The following is a 14,112-nucleotide window of genomic DNA, read 5'->3' on the forward strand; positions in this document are numbered from 1 at the left end:
CTTTCAGGTATCCGAAAAGAGCTTTCGTCGATTCGGTTCTGCATGAACGAATACGTATAGTACAGGTACTGGAGCGGTTCGCCGAGAAAAAAAATAAATAAATTTCTTTTGTTTCAGCGGAGATTCCTAGTAAAACTGTTGTTCATGTTAAGAAAAAGTACCCCGCAAATTTGAACTCGATCGGATAAGACTTACGAGGCCTGGCTTTCGAGTTTTCGTTTTTATATAAAAAAATAAGGCGTAATAAAAATTGTCGCTTTCAGGTGAAAATATAAACAAAAATGAGATATATTTTCAAGAGACCGTTTTTTTGGTAGGCAACGATATTTCGTTAAAACGAAAAAGCCGATAACTTTTATTTTCTTTCAATTTAGGTACTACGTTTATTTTTTGTTTTTTCAATTTTTTTTCAAAAAATATAGATTCCAGAAAAGAACGATGCAATGAGACGTAGTTCCAAAGACTATCTCTCTCTCTCTCTTTCCCTCTCCTAGACTTTAACTCCAATTGACTTGAAACTTTGGAAAAATATTCTATTATTGGATAAAAATTGATGTAATAAGAAAAAAATTTGTTTTCTGAAATTTCCAAACCCATGTGACCCCTTAATGAGGCTCGATCTTGGACAGAGGCGGCGGAAAGTTTGCGCCTTATTCGGATTCCGCGGCGAAGAGCTGCGCCCGCGGAATGCGGCCAGGTTGGTAGCTGCGTGCTCAAACACACGCGCCTTCTAACCGAACACGCGAGCGAGATAAATTCCAAAATGATTTAGAAGCCCGTCACGATTAGCCTTCGATACGGTTACTCGTTCCCTCCGGTTTCTCTGGGATGGATCGTTGCCGGGTGAAAAAAAAACCACCCTTATCAAGTAATTTCCATTCAACGATCAATTTTAAGCCTGGTTTCAATATATTTTTACACAAGTCGGATCACTCCCGAATAAACTGCCGATATTTATGGACATGGCAACAAAAAAAAAAAAAAAAAACAGTTTCATTATATCATTACAAGGTAGAAGTTGTTCCAAGTTACAGTCGTGCCGAATTTTATTCGCCAAGGATATCTCCTCTTATTTATTTCTGGTTACGACCAATTATTTATCAACGTCGCAGAAACGATAAGTAGTAGATGATCTACGGAAATGCAAAACCGCATCTTGTTCCTCAACTTTATAATAAAATGATGAATTTTTTGGTGTACTTTGCCACTATTCATTCAATCATTATTCTCATTACATTTCACGTGATTGTATTATGCTATACTTTTGTTGTACTCTAAGCCTTGCTGTGATTTAGTGTTGATAATTTCTAGTCACTTGTTTAATTTAGCGTCCTGATAACCAGCGAGCTTACTTTTGATAGTTAAATAACCGTTATCAAGAGGCGTATTTTGAAAATGTCACGAGTGTGTGTGCGCAGTATTTTTTTTTTTTTGCTTTAAATTTCGCGAAAACCACCTGTTTACTAAAAATTACTTTTACCTTTCTGATGTTCTTGCAATAAGCATATAAAAATAACATCTGTATCAGAACACTTGTCGTACAATTCGTGTTCCTTATTTATTTAATCATTTCACGTCCCTAAATTCATTTAAATTGTATAAATTAGGTTAAAAATTTCCGATCCGATTCGCGAGTCGGCCGCGTCCTTTCCGGAACGCCGATCTGCGTCGAGTCCCGGTCGACCCTGATGACCCGGTGACCCGGAGGGCCTTAAGGACCCCGATGAACCAGGCTGACCGGCAGAACCCGGGACAACCGGTTTGACCGCATGTTTCATCGGACTGAGGATCGAGCCTGGAGTCTGGAGGCTGGAAAAGGCTGCCAACATTTGCTGCGGATTTCAGCCCCGCAATCACAACGACGACCCCAAAATACATGATTCTTTTTTAATCCCATTTGTCGGTCGAGTTTTTACCGGTTGATTTCAAATTCGCCAAAATCTTAACCCCGTTTTACTTTATTTCGAAATAAAGGTTTGATTGGAGAGCAGGTGATCATGGGACTATTACACAGTTGAAGATGTTCCAAATAATCGACATTCCACTCTCAAAGCGACTCGATAGAATTTCAGACAAGAATCTTGTCGAAGTTGTTGCGACAAAACAAACACAATTGTACCTGCTTTCCAACTGCACTGAAGTGAAAGGCAAATTTACATATTTGTGTTTTATGTTTCGAGAATACTCTCAGGATCCAATTTCGAACACTAAAGAATTCTGTTACTGAAAAATTTCACATCTACGAGCAATAAATGCAAAGGCGTTCAGACATTGGACGTTCGGTTTGTTCTGGCGGAGGATTTTGGGAGGAGAATAATTTTCACAACGTGTTTGAATACGTTGGAATTGTTATTATATACCTATATACAAAGTTTTCCTGCGTTGAAGAATAGTTGAACTTCTTTTCTCGTGCAGGTACAAAAAGCTTACCGAAAATCTTCAACAATATGTGTCATAAAAACGAAAACTAGACTATATTTGGTGACAATCCATTCTACTCTTTTCAAGAAAAACAAAAATTCAAAAGCGTATAAATAAAGCAAAATATAATCATAGTTTCGACTCTCAACTGCTTCAAAGTCACTCTAAGTTAGCAAGATGTAAATTTCTTCGCCCGAAATGTTTTTTTACGTTCCAAAATTACTGAATTTAACGAAGCATTTTTTCATTTTTACTTTTTTGTACACTTACATGCCTCCTCTGAGTATGGAAATTTAATAAACCGTTCAAGCTGTGAATGAATTTTTCTTAATTGTTGATTCTTCCAACTTCCGTGCAAAGTTTCTCCGAAATTTTCTAACCGATCCACCTGAAATTCTTACACGTTGTTTAATGTAATTATTTTTCACGTACCTGGTAATAATACACCCTAAATTATGTGTTGAAAACGGTTAATTTTTTGTCACGATTCTTAAAAATGATGTATTTTCTTTTAAAATGAAGCAATTAAAAAAATCCTACGACAATTTGTGGGCAATTTCAAGTAGCTTATGCCAAAATAATCCGTATTCTGTGCTAAAAATATTAAATGTAAAACCTTGCGTGTGATGAATTTTCACTTCTATTAAAATTGCACTCTATGCATCACCCTGATACATTAAAACGAGGATCTTCTAATGATGCGAATTTAGTGTAAAAGATGTAGGAAATGCATACCTAAAACCCTTCAAATTTTTTAAATATTTTCGTTCGTTTCGAAGGCCAAACTCGCTAAGTACCATAAATTCTATGCCAGTGCAGTTCTTCTTCACGATTACCGGAAGTAGGTCATAGCCTTGGTGAAATCATAGCGAGTATTTCGAATCGTTGTAGTGAAAATGCACCCAGTGTTGAATATTTTCTGCACTCCTACATATATCGCCAAAGGTCACGTTCTTATCGCCAAAATGTTTGAATTTGTTACCCTACAAAGTGACGTACGATGCAAAAAATAAATAAATAAATAAATAATCGGCTTTGGTCTACTTCTAGCTTCACTCACGCAGTTCAATGCCATCCGATTTATATTTCTTTGGGTTGTAAGGGAACCGAGTTAACCTCGCGACTCGTAGACGTATCTGACGTTAATTATAGCACACATCGCCAGGCATACGAAGATAACTATCATCGGAGACGAAACAATGTGGTATTAATCAGAGTATCTGGTTTGTTGATTTTCGAGTAGATTACGTCTAGTGAAACGAGCCTTTAGTCTAATTGGTACGAATTGAATCGAATTTCACGAATCTGCTTTCGAATAATGATGCAAATTTGCGAACAAGTCATTTCTACGTTACTCGTCGAATATTTATTACATTTTTTCACCAATCATGTTCGTAATTCGTATCACCAAGTACTTATCTTCTCTCGAATTTGCGATATATCGTATCAACTTATCTCGGATTTCCGAGCAGTATAATTAGTACTACAGCTGTCTTTTTATCCGCATTTTAGAATAATCACGACGATGAGTAAGCGCGTTGATTCGAATACGCGAGTGCAAATTCTCACAATCGGCGCTTCTCTTTAAACTGCCTCCAAACAACGAGGCAAGGAAATAATAAGAACGAAGGTGAGTGAGAATATTGATTCACACCTGCTGCGAAGGTCGAGATGAAAAATTTCCTACAAGTGGAAAATTCAATTCTGGTTGTACGAATCTGTCCGACTATATTGGCAATAACGTTGATCCGTGTAACGGAAGAACAACTTGAAGAAATGGAAGTGAAACGTGGCGACCGAATCGTTCCTAAACTTCAACGTGTAATTGGAAACTGCAAATTCGGAACATTATGTCACATTTGGGGAGCTTCGAATTCGCGGTTAATGACAGGTAAGCGGCCTCGGTTGTTGATCAGGGAACCGCATATCTCATTTAATGTCCAATAACCGCGATTAGAGGAGCATCCACATAACCGGCTGAAGAACCTGTTCCAAAGATCAAAGAGTTTCAAAATCGGAACGTCCTACGGGACTGAAGTTAGTAACGTTAACAAAACGAAACGTGATGGATGAATCATCCTTGTTTTACAATTTTAGAACAAATTTTTTGAGGAGTTGGCTTCTCGAAATATAAACATGTTTTATTACTTATAATTTACTAGCTGAAGTTAAGACAATACTAGGAATCGAAGTAACAATTATTTTCCTAAACATCCGTCGTTAAATCCAACGTTACTAGCTTCAACCTCGTAACATCTTCGTACGTCACGTCCAGCCAATTTTGACATTTCGATCAGCTGCTCCGAACCGGTAATCAATCCCACCCTTTTCCATTACCCTCTGAAAATTCCACCCCCCCCCCCTTCTCGTTTCTCCGTATGAACGAACTAAACGACAAAGTACACTCTGATTGCTGGTAAGTATATCGTTTTCGAGAATATCGATGAAAGAGTCTGAAGAAGACTTCAAACTGGCAACTGTTCTCCAATGGTCTTCGTTAAAGTGGCACCTACTGACCTTGAATCTCCCGAAGAATCCTAAAACGATTCGACCCGTTGCAACAGTCAGAAGTTTCAGCAACCATAACGAGCACCACTAATCATCGTCATGGATAACGATAAACTGTAACTGATCACTGAAATGTAACACTGGAAATCCATCCCCAAAGCACTTTTCTCGAACGGTACGCAGAACGCGGTTCAGCTTTGAGCTTTTAAACTCGGAATTGAACTCGCGCACTATCGACACTATCGCTCGCAATCAGTCAACGATTTCAACCGCCTTCGCGGACTTCTTTTTTTTTCATCACAAGGTATCGGTCAACCGCCGACAAAGTCCAAAGTACCCTATTCCTCCTTCTCGGAAGACTCTTCTCCAAGTTTCCCGGCGAAGCCCGAGTCTTTGTTTTTGTTATTTTCTCAAAACTTTCGCAGACGTCTAGACTGGCTGATTCAGGAACTCCGGCGTGAATTCACCCACCCACACGCCTCGGACGTCGACTGACTACTGTTTGCCAAACGGCGCGGCCTGCGCTGTCAACGACTTGGCTCCATGCCGCACGCAACTTGCGCGCATGCGCACACGCGGATTTCCCCCTGTTCCGCACACCCCGGCCGATTACGTTCTTCTTTCTTTCTTTTTTTTTTGTTTTTCTCTCCGCATTTCTTCGAGCGTCTTGGTTCTCATTCAATCGCTCGCTTCGCTCGCGCGAGCGCAGCGTCTCTTTCCATTGCGCGTGCCCTGCCTTAGCTCTACCTCTTTCTCTCTATTTCGTTCCTTCGGGACGCTCCGATACAGCAGGGTGACTGACACTCAATGCTTTGGGACAGGAGCCTTTATTCGACAACCGCATTGCAAAGTATTACAATCTGAATCAAGGTTGGTGATGAAGTGACCCAAAGGTTTCTACAACTTTTGAGTTTTCACCCCACGTTTTTTGGCGACACAATTTTATCGCGGTGCATTATCGAGATGGAAACGCAAATAAATTTCCATTGTTTGTTATCGTTGTAATCAACGCTAGTCAATTTCCTTGGCGATAATCATTTTTTCTTTCTGTGGTAATGGAATGTCATCCAGGTTGTTAAATTAGGAAGTTAAAGGGGAAACTTTTGTCGCCCCGCTGCTACGATATCGCAGAAATTATCGCCCTTCTCGCGATGTTATGTACATGGCATTCCATGTCAATTCGACTATAGTATGACCCACGCCATATATAGGATTTGGTCCGTGATTTTTCATATTGTTTTTATAACTCTAAAAATCATTCTATTTTTTTCAGAATTTTTCTCACCTCCTCGGCGCTTCCAGAGATCTTTAAATGATGATATTTTGACAGTGATTGCGACATTTTGGAAAATCATGAAAGAAATTACAAAAATTCTGTGGCTAAAACCAATAATATTACATCCTAAATTGGAGTGGGCAGGCACAAACGGTAATTATTTTATAATTTTTTAATTAATTGAGCATTCTTTTTTGCTATTTCAATTTTTTTTTTTTTAGTTTTTCTAGAAGATACAGGTTTCAATACGTCTTTCCTAGTACAACAACAATTTGTAGATTTCAATTGAATCAAAGTAATTTTGTTTGTCATTTTGATAACGTGATCCTTTTCATATAAAATTTCAATTATTCATACGTAATAAAAACGATGCACAATAATTTGGAACAGTTGGACACACTAGCTGTGGTCACTGAGCTAAAAATAATCGATGCATGGATTCATTGAGTCCAAAAAAAAATAATCGAACACGACTCGATTGAAATAATTACGATCATTTGATTGTTTAGTTTTGATTTAATCTTCACCGATTCGATGAATTTTATTGATTAATCGAGCTGAATAAGACAATCGAACACGACTCGATTGAATCGTTAAAACTGAATCGATTAATCGATTATTTTGTATTTTTTTTTAAACGGTGCGTATGAAACCAATATTTCATAAATTTTATTACGTAGTCTTAACAGTGGAAAAGTTCTTCCTAATAATTTATATTTTCATTAAAAATATGCATTTTTCAATTTCAGGTGAAAATATTCATTTATCTATCACTTATTACATCAAATAAGTACTCAGTGAGTAAGCTAATGATAATAATTGATACTCTATTCACATAAATTGATACTTTACCAGGTCGTACATGGTGATAAAAAACGAAAAGCGATTTCGAGGAAACAAAAATCGAGTCCGTTGATAAATCGAGTTTTAAAAATAATTGATTATACTCGATTAAGAGGGAAAAAATCGTAAATCGATTACTTTTTGTCGTTCCTAATTGCCACGCGAGCTGTCGTCGCAACGATGCTTAAAATAACGTTATTTTATCCATGATTGACGGGATAACAAGAACCTTGGTACAAGTACGGTATATAAATAATCCGTATAAAGTGAACGGCGACGATGACGCGACGCCACTCCGGCATTCAGCCCTGAAATAATTCCGGGATGATCCTCTCTAGACGTTTACAACGGACAATCCACACCGGTATTAACAGGGTGAAATTACACAATCGGATAAAATTATTTTAACCTCTAGGAGTGATGTTTCACTGTTTATTGTGATAAGGTTTCATGTTGCATTGTTTCAATTTCGAACGTCAGTTACGAAGGAGCTTGGTTGACTGAAAGTCGATACTTCTTATTCGTTTTACTCAAAGACAGTTATACTGTTCTGGATATTTATCAAATTCGTATAACCTTAAGCTGCGAAAGTTTTTTTTTTTTTTTTTTCAAATACGCAAACACAAAGTAGTATACTTAAATTATAAAGGAGAGTATAAACATCATTTCAATTATTCACTTCGCGATGACTCATTTCGTCAGGAAGACAATTTTCTGCAATAAGTCACCGGAACAGATTTTCCATCGTTTTTAACCTGTCGTTTTAATCTTACCGTTCCTTAATCACAATCGAAATCGATGCAACGTTGTATAATCGAATATCTCACGATGCCAAGTGTGATGAGAGAAAAAAAAGAAAACACAAAAAAGAAAAAGAAAAGTGTTTCGATAAATTTGTACGTTACACCTTAATTTTAACAATTTCAAAGCGATTATAAATAAAGCATCGACGTCCTAGATGCGTTTTATAATTCCAGTGTTTTCCACTTCGGTATTCTTAAAGGGATCTTCGTAGATGATTATTTCAATAACGATTTAAACAAAATTCCAAAAACGTACAGAATTTTTGAGCAAGCAAAGCCTCCTCGATTTTTTGCGACGTTGGTCACTGACAATTACATCGATGATATACGAACGGTGTTTCAAGATTCTAAATTCGAATTATCCCAAGGTATAAATATCGAAATCAGAGTCGAGTATAATAATGCAAATAATATGTACGCAAATAGATATATTATACGAAGTGACGCGAAGTTATACGTATACGCGTCGTATTATATTCGCAATCACGAGGAAAGAAATTGAGCCATTACGCTCGATGGCCTCGGAGATTTGAATTCCCGTTTAGAGTAGGGCGCAGGAAGGTGAAGGAAGCGGGTTCACCGGGAGGAACTAATGTCCTTGCGGTAACCGGATCAGGCCCTCCTGGTAAAACCGTAAACCCCGGAGGAATTTGTAAATTCGACGTGCTGCAGGGAACTTTTAATCGCCAATCTAGAGACTTGGAAAATGAGAAGTAAGAAGGAAGTGAACGGGAAAAAAAGAAAAAAAGAAAAAAGAAAAAAACAGAACAAAACAAAGAAGGAAGGGAAAAAAATAGGGCTGAAAAACAAGGAGACGGGGGAAAAAGTAAAATAAAAGAAAACGTCACGGGCCAAGTTTCCCCGTCATAATAATTCTCCCTACCTCCACGCTAGACATTATATATCTATCGCAAGAAGGACGAGGGCGAGGATCAGGATCAGGACGAGGCGAATAAGGCGAGGTGGGAAAAAGTCTGCAACTTTTAATGAGCGGATTCACACCGAATCCTCGGAAAATGTAACTTGCGTCAAGATTGCGTGTATACATACACACACACATATATATTTAATATATATGTACGCATTTATACGGTAGATAAAAAATAGATATCAATCTACCGTAACGATTTTCAACCGTGCTGATGGGAATTTTTTTCTCGGTAAAATTTACGTTTATACATTTATTCTGTATACACTTTCTACGTCGTGTTTTTTTTTTCTTTTTTTTTTTCTTTTTTTTTTTTGTACCAGACTGATTCAAAGTCTTGCAAACGACGCCTCGTGGAAATTGGAAAATGAGTGGGGAAATCGGTTAAAGGGTTTCGAAAAATAACATCTGTAAAAGATTTCTTCTTTGATGTCGATATCTTTAAACTGCGATAAAGTTACGGAGCGTGGATTGTCGAAAGTTGACGAAATTTGAGCAAGTATTACGCAGTTAAAGGGTGGATTGTTACAAGATTCATTGAGGTTTTATCAAACGAGCTTGTAACTAAAATCAGTATCGCAAGTTTTATCAGGACAATTTCTTCCGAGATAATTATCTGGGATGAAACCAACTCGATTCATATCTTGTAGCTATAAAATATGAGCCAGGTTCATCTTTCATATTCATCTCGATAAATCTGCTGTTCATCTTCATGTCTTTTTTTTTTTCTCGGCACACCGATGAGATATAATAAAATGCTTGGCAAAACGTTCGTGCGATGAAAATTTGACGAGGGTAAAAAATTTAATGATTTAACGTTTCTCCGAAAAAGAAACTCTTCGCGATCTGTTTTTTTTTTTTTTTTTTTTCTTACTACAACAACACAGTAAACAAGGATTTTTGAACCGGGCAGATATTTTTTTGCAACAAATTAATCAAATTTTCTCTTGCGATCATCTCGTCGAAATAAGAAAAAAGTATATATATATATATACACATGTATAGTAACTAGTTGATACCACAAAATCTTTGGTTACCTGAACAACAAATAATAAAAACGAAAAAAAAGAAAAAAAAAACAGAAACTGATCACAAGAAAATATTTTTTTCTTTTACTCGGCGTACCCGCAAACAAATATTTTATAAAGTTGGAAAATTGCTTTTGTTAGTTTTTTTTTTTTTCTACCATTAGTTATATTTAAGAACATTCAATTATAATTCTTATGTTTTTCACACATCTACGCAGAACGAAAATGAAAACAATCTCTCGTATTTAACGCGGTGATAAAATACCGTGAGAAACTGTGTAAGAATTTGTTTCATCTTGTCCAAGTGATGAAAAAAAGAGTTATACTATCTTGTATAAAACTGACTAAAATCCCATATCACATAGGTATAATATACTGCACTCGATAAAATTAGCAACGATAATTATAACAGTAGGGTCCTGGTTTTATATAACAAGATTAATCTCTAGCCATACGGCGACGATGAAGCTGGTACTTGAAATGCATGACATTAGCTCCTAGCCTGCAAAAGGAAGGGATACGCTGGAGAGAATGCGGAGAGCGAAATAGAGAGAGAGAGAGAGAGAGAGAGAGAGAGGGGGGGAGTGATGTACTCGTGCCTATATTTCGCAATCCCATGTACAGGTATACCCGCAGCTTACTTCGTGCACCATGTGCATGTATTTGTGCGCATTTACGTCTCCGACCCTACAAACACATCATGGCGTTGATCTATGCGCGGAGATAGTTGCACCGATATATCTCCCTCCCTCCCTCCCTCCCTCCCACCCGCCCTTTTACCCATTCTAGGGCAGTGGCAAAATGTGTGCATACATAGGTATGATACATGGTGAATCAGGGTGTGAGCTAAGAAAACTAACCTATCGAATTTGTGGTCTTAAAAGGAGGTATTTATTGAGAAAAACATTCTCCCGTTTGGAAAAATTTTTAGCTCAATTTTAAAAGTTGTCACTGGCCGTTTGAAATTTCCCATTTGAACAAGACGGGAGAATTTTTTTTTTACATCAAAAATGCTGTAACTATTGGACCGTGTTGATGAAAAAAAAAAAAAAAAATCCAAGCATATTCTTGCAGGGCATTAAATTTTCCGAAGAAAGACCCTGTGGTCGATTTTTTAAACTCCAAATTCGTATAATTACGAGCCGTGAAAGTCGAAGGAAAGCGGAAATATGCAGTATAACGTTGATACAAAATTATAATCGAACTTTGAGGAAAAATGAAGAAGAAAAACAATTTATTTTTCAAATAGTGCTATTACATCGCCAGCGATATCCTAATTGCGACAAACAAAGTTTTATCAACAATTAAAAAGAATATTAATGTTTCAAAGGGCGATAAAAAATAAATAAATGAGTTAAAACTCTACTCCTTTGACGAATATGGTTTATATTGTAAACAACATCTATCGCACACCTTGTTTCATTTTAGTTCAAGTTTTTTCATTTAGTATGGACATTTTCAATCGTGGAGCCAAGAAACTGCATGTTTCTCCTTTTCTTCGACTTTCACGGCCCGTATGTATGTATGTATGTATGTATGCGAATTTTCGACTCTAGAAAATCAACTCGGAGTTTTTTTTTTTAAATATAGTAACAGTGATCGTAATGAGAAAGAATAGCAACGAATACCAGACTTTCCGGTAACAGCTTGAAAACTAATTTTCATTTTTTACCTAGAACTATATTTTTCGATTGTGGTAAAAAATGAAAATATTTAAGGACCGAGCGGTAACCGGAACTAAAAATTTCTCTCAGTGCATGTATCAACACTGAGAGTTGAGTAAAAATGTATATAAATTTAAATGTCAAACTTCGGAGACCTTGCGAGAGGCTTTAGGGTTCAAATAAAGACCTAAGCATATCGTTTGAGGAGATTTTTGTTCATTCCATCTATTATATCTAATCTATTCCATCCATTCTATTCTGTACTAAAAATCCCGGTAAAATTTTGGGAAAAATTCCAAAATAAGGAAAACTTCAACCTACCTACTTTAGTCGTACTTACTGCACCCGAAGTCCGGTTAACAAACGAATACAAAAAATTACAAGTGCACCCACTTTTAGCGTTATATCTATAAATTATCTAGGAGGTAATGAAAAATTGAAAGGATGGAATCGTCTCTAGCAGCTGGTTGTAACTGTTCTTTGTCTCCGCACGTCTCGGCCGCTAATTTCAAGGTTTTAAAACATGTGTGCGAGGGTGAAACTCGCAAGGTAACCGCAGTGGCAAAAAAAAAAATTTCAAACTTTTTTTCTTGACCACAGTCAAAGAGAATTTTTAATTAAAACGTTCGTGTGCAACCGGAGCTCGTAAAATTATGCGAAACAAAAAAATGATAATCCCCTTTCCTCGTTACAAGGTATGCGTATAATATCTACGTACGTATGCGCAGGGTAAATGCGAGCACGTGTAACACGTACGTGAACGTGTAATATGGAGGACGTAGGACGTCGGCTGCCCAGATTAAAACCACCTTTTTACTTTATCAACTTATCGAGATCGAAATATTTTACCCGAGATAATTAAATCTCTGCTGTACTGTTGCTAAAATGATAAATGAAATAATTAACTGCGGATAATAAAATTCAGTTGCAATTAGTACAACTCGTGCTGTACATTTTTGTATTGCACGTTTACTTTATTTTATTCCGTTTTCTCGTACTACCAATTATAAATTTTGCCTTGAAATTTCGAAAAAGACTGTGACGACTTAATTGTTTGATTTTTTAAACATTTTACCTGATTCCAGGATATTATCAAATCACCGTTGCAAATCCAAAATTCACTCGCATTTTCTTTTCACTTGATTTTTCAAATTGTTGTTCGTTTGTTACTTGTTTGAGATTCAAAGAAAAAAAAAAGAAAGAAATAAACAAATGCAAACCACGTGTTGAAAATTTTAAAGATAAATTTTAACATATTTCGTTAACGTCGTATAATATCGATAATTTCCAAGCCATTCGTTTTCCTCCAATTCATGTCACAGAATTTTTGTAATTCCGTTCGATGAATTTATTATAATCATTACAACAAAGGGTTAAATTATTTTCGATATACTTGATCATCGATAATTCGTTTTGAAAATTCGTCGATGTCTCAAAAATCGTGAAATTTCTATAACGGACATGAAATGATACGTTACCCCCGTACAAGAAATTTTCCGAAAGTGATGTAAATGAATGTCCGTAAATGAGTCTAAAGACTGACGGTATTTTTCAATGTCGAAAAAATGACACGCGAATCTTGTAGCGGTCGGAGCAAAAAAAAAAAAGAAAAAAAGAAAGAAAAAAATTATCATCAAGGCTAAAATAAATATCGTGTTTATAAGATAAAACGTAATCGGTGTGAAAAGAAATTAGGGGAAAAGATAATCGGGGGGCTAGAAGTTTATATAGTCGAGTGAGCACGAAGCGTAAAGTAAGTATAACAATAATTCACCGCTAATTCGCGTTTGCTGAATATAAAATAAGGGGTTGAAGAAGAATGAAAGAAAGAAAAAAAAAACAACAACAATAATAATAATAATAATAATAATAACAAATCATACGGGGTGAGTTCGGGGTCCGACCTTATTAGAGATGAAAAAAAAAAAAAAAAATCTTGAAGGGTTGCGAAACACGGACGAGTTCGAAACGAACGTAGAAACGCGTCCCGCAAATTACCCTCCGACTTGTACGAGGGTTGAAACTTTTTGTCACCTCGGTCCTCCGGCCTTTTCATTAAATGGCCGGTTATGCACATCGCACGCGGCGCATGAAAATTTACGCCTAGACAAAACGTAGGTACGTACGAAAAGTTTTACAAGTTACCTCAAGTGCCGAAATGTGTCGTCTACGAACGTACATGTATATGTATATGGGTACGTAACACGTGCATAATAACGATTCAGGAGTAACACCATGTGATGATAATGTTATTCACCCATGGAAATGAATATTGGCCGTAGTAAAATAATACATGTGGGTTGATGTACACTGATCGTGAGTGGAATTTTTAGTTCCGGTTACCGCTCAGTCATTAACCGTTTTCATTTTTTACCACAATCGAAAAATATAGTTCTAGGTAAAGAATGAAAATTAGTTTTCTAGCTGTTACCGGAAAGTCTGGTATCCGTTCTATTCTTTCTCACTACGATCGCTGTTGCTATATTTTCTTGCAACTGTTCTCAAATTTAACATTATATATATTATTATATATATATGCCGCGATTTATGTATAACCTAAAAAATGTTGGTCACCTTAACAAAACAAATGCTCGTGCGCTCGAATTTTAGCGCACGCGCGTAATAAAACCATTCATTGGTT

The 14,112-nt window shown here is 36.6% G+C and overlaps 1 protein-coding gene across 2 annotated transcripts in view; it reads right to left on the reverse strand.

The window, feature by feature from the left end:
* Nucleotides 1-5,415, reverse strand: part of LOC124180549 (putative polypeptide N-acetylgalactosaminyltransferase 9) — a 191,805-nt gene extending 186,390 nt beyond the window's left edge. For both annotated transcript variants that reach the window (XM_046566191.1, XM_046566189.1), the window contains exon 1: nt 4,939-5,415. The gene's annotated coding sequence lies outside the window, so the exon portion shown is untranslated. The remainder of the gene's footprint in view (nt 1-4,938) is intronic.
* Between the last annotated feature and the right edge of the window lie 8,697 nt (nt 5,416-14,112).

Source organism: Neodiprion fabricii, chromosome 4 (genome assembly GCF_021155785.1).
Source record: "Neodiprion fabricii isolate iyNeoFabr1 chromosome 4, iyNeoFabr1.1, whole genome shotgun sequence".
NCBI lineage: Eukaryota > Metazoa > Arthropoda > Insecta > Hymenoptera > Diprionidae > Neodiprion > Neodiprion fabricii.